Here is a 3,720-nt window from a genome sequence, read left to right as displayed (position 1 = left end):
TAGTAGTAGTAGTAGCGTAGGGAGAGGACGTGCTGTGATTAGCTCCTTTGTTTTGTGTCATAAGTTAGGTCCTATAGCCGATACCGCCTTGGAATGTATACCTTCGTACGCGTGAACGTGCAGTGAACGTAACGAAATATAGTGCAATCTGGTGCCATTGACGATGCAGGTGTTAATTACGAATTACTGCTTTTGAGAGAGGCCGTGTGCTTGCCGGCAGTGTGAGAAACATCGGTGTAACGATAAATATTGGGTCAAATGGCCCACGTCCCCTCGGTGCTTGTGAGCGACGCTCGACTCTGTGGCGGACGGCCGGAAGGTGGAAAATTGGAAGGCAGAGCTGAGGGAAAGAGGGAGGGAAAGAGGGAGAGAGGGGAAAGGAGGGAAAGAGAGTGGAGAAGAGGGGGAGAGAGTTTTTTTTTTTTTTTTTTTTTTTTTTACATTGCAGCCTTTTTCCAGGTGGATCCTGATGGTCGGTCCAAGGCTTCTTTCCGGTAGGTCCTGATGGTCGGCCCAGCCCGTTCTGGCGCAGGCGAGTGTTTATAGTGGCGCCATCTTGCATTGGCTCATGCTGCCCTCCCAGAGCTCATCTTTGATCCTAGAATCTAGAGTCCGGGTTGATAGGTGGTCTTCTGGACAGCATGTGGGTAGTTTTAAGCCACTCGGCGGCGGCTGAAAAATCCCAGCTTCGTGGCACCGGGCGGGGATTGAACTCGCGTCCTCCTGAACACGAGGCCGTTACTTTGACGACTCAGCCACCGCCTCCCCAAGGCGGAGGGGAGGGGGGAGTGAGAGTAGAGAGGGGAGAGAGAGAGGGAGAGAGAAGAGAGAGCAAGTTATAGTTTTTCCATGTACATCATCCAATATATTTTCTCAGTATGTCAAATAGATTAAATGTCAGTGATTTATAGGGGAGTGGTGAGTTCTGGCAGGCGTGTCGGGATGGGTGGAGGTGGGTCAGTTTTCAAGACCGAGGGCAAACAGTAAACAGCCCCTAACCCCCCCCCCCCACCCCCCTAACGCTACCCACGCACATCCCCTCACTTCCCGGGTCCCTGCTAACCCCGCCCCGCTGCCCAGTAACTTCCCACCCCCGCCTGAGGGCCATAAAACGCAGAGTATCTGACTCGGCGAACTGCTGGTAATGATATCACTACTACTACTACTACTCTACTTTAATGTGTAGGGTCAGGTGCATTAGTAAAATTGTAAAGTGTTGGCGAGGAGCAATGGTAGTGGAAAAATAAACAATCATTCTAATATTACCGTAAAGGTAGAGTAAGCATATGTAAGTATATGTCTGTGTGTAGGTATATGGGGGGAGACAAGAGTCAAAGTGGGGTCTACTACTTTTGCTCTATTCATCACCACAAATAGCAACTAAGATACACTAGCATGCATAATGGCACCGAAATGGAGCCCCCTCAATGTTGCATTTGTTCGTCTCGAAATCAAAACTGTGTTCAATGCTCGTGCGTAAGACGAGGCCAGCCCTGTGTAAACTGTAAGAGAGGTGGAGATTGTCGAAACCCAAACAATCAACGGCAGGATGTGGAAAATGGGGAGCAACCACAAGTGGTGCTGGGTGGACAGGCCAATGAAGGCGCTGGAGATGATCAGGTGGAGGGGGTGCAGGTGGCGAGAGACAAGGGCAAGGTGACCAGGGTGAGGACGCCTCGCGCGAGCTCCGCTTCTGGCAGAGGTGGACACTCGAGGAGACAGAGGAGTGGGTGCGAGACGCTTACAATCATGTGGTAACGTTTTCTTCCAATAACGTATTTGAGGCCCCGAGATGTAACGCCACCAAAACCTTGATAGAGGAGAAAACCTACCTCATTAGAGCGTACAACAACTCCACGCAAATCGCCCCCTACGCTTTAAAGATTCTGGCCATACTACCGCACCTCATATGCCAATGGACTCACAAAAAGACGAAACAATCTGAGGACGTGAAGGCGGTACAAAGAAGAATGGAGCTGTGGAGGAAAGGGGACGTCCGGAAGCTACTTGACGAGGCTAAAACACTGCAGGAGAGACTAGGCAGACGTAACAGTCGCAAGAAGGACATTAACGACAGGGCTAGAAACTTTGCTGACAAGATGAGACAAGGCAAAGTGGCCATGGCAACTAGATCACTGTCAATAGAAGATGAGGCAGCGGGAGTCCTTCCCATGACGGAAGAGACACGCCAGATCCTCAAGGACAAGCATCCAGATGCTAGACCTGCACACCCAGAAATGAAGTTCCTTGGAGACTACACCCCACCGCATCGAGTTGTCTTCGACCATATTAGCGGTGATGTGATCTGGAAGCACGCCCTTCACACGCAGGGAGCGGCTGGACCATCAGGCTTGGATGCCAAGGGGTGGAAACACCTCCTCAGTAAGAACATCTTTGGGAATCCAGCTGTGGATCTTCGCGACGCAATAGCCGCCCTAGCAAGAAAATTGGCGTCAGAGAATTGCCAACACCTCGAGCCTTTGATGGCCTGCCGGTTCATCCCGCTGGATAAAAAACCAGGCTGTCGCCCCATCGGGATGGGGGAGGTGCTCAGGAGGATCATAGGCAAGGCTGTCATGGAGGTGGTGAAGGACGACGTGAGGAAGGCGGTGGGAAACCTCCGTGTGTGCGGGTCAGCAGGCTGGATGAAGCGGCCATTCACGCTGTCAGGAGAATGTTCGTAGACCCAGAATGCGAGGCGGTGCTGATGGTGGACGCTGCAAATGCGTTCAACAACATCAATAGGAAACAGCACTGCACAACATCAAAATCAAGTGCCCTATATTCGCCCAATATATTGAAAATACATACAAGGAACCTGCCAGACTGTTCATCAGCAGTCATAATGACCAACGACTTGGAGACCCGGTGGCCATACAATCCTCAGAGGGCACCACCCAGGGGGACCCAGTGGCCATGGCAATGTTTGCCCTGGGAATGATGAAGCTGCAGGACATCATCCGCCATGAAAACACCAACGTCAAACAGGTGGCGTATGCGGATGACCTCACCGGGGTAGGAAAGTCTGCAGACCTCAGGAAATGGTGGGACCTCGTCAATGAACATGGCCCTAAAATAGGGTACCGTCCCAACGCCACGAAGTCTGTGGTGATTGTAAAACCAGAGGCATACGATCGGGCCAAAACAGCATTCCAGGGCAGTAACGTGAAACTGTCAGTGAGTGGAGAAAGACACCTCGGGGCAGCCATTGGAACAGCTGAATACAAAACCGAATATGTGAAAACGGCTGTAAAGCGCTGGGAGTCCGAACTGCAGAGACTGAGCGAGATTGCCAAAACAGAACCGCAGGCAGCCTACGCAGCATTTACGTACGGTGTCAAGCATAAATGGAACTACCTCATGAGGACAGTTCCTGATGTTGCTCCGTTACTAGAACCTCTGGAAGATGCTATCAGAAACACCTTCATACCGGCGATAGCAAATGGGAGATGTCCCAGTGACCAGGAGAGAAGATTGCTGGAGTTGCCGCCAAGAATGGGTGGGCTCGGCATCACCAACCCGCAAAATCTGGCTGAGTCTGAATTCGGGAACTCAATCCGAATCACAGCCTCCTTGACCGGATATATTACCAATCAAAATGAAAGGGGAGAAGACAACCCTCAAGATATTAGGTCACTAAGGAATGAAATCTCCAAAAACAGAGAAGGAAAACAGAGAGACACTCTGAGTGACCTAATGAGAGAACTCCCAGAAGACACA

This window comes from Eriocheir sinensis, unplaced genomic scaffold (assembly GCF_024679095.1).
Source record: "Eriocheir sinensis breed Jianghai 21 unplaced genomic scaffold, ASM2467909v1 Scaffold868, whole genome shotgun sequence".
NCBI lineage: Eukaryota > Metazoa > Arthropoda > Malacostraca > Decapoda > Varunidae > Eriocheir > Eriocheir sinensis.
Note: the sequence above shows the minus strand (reverse complement) of the source record.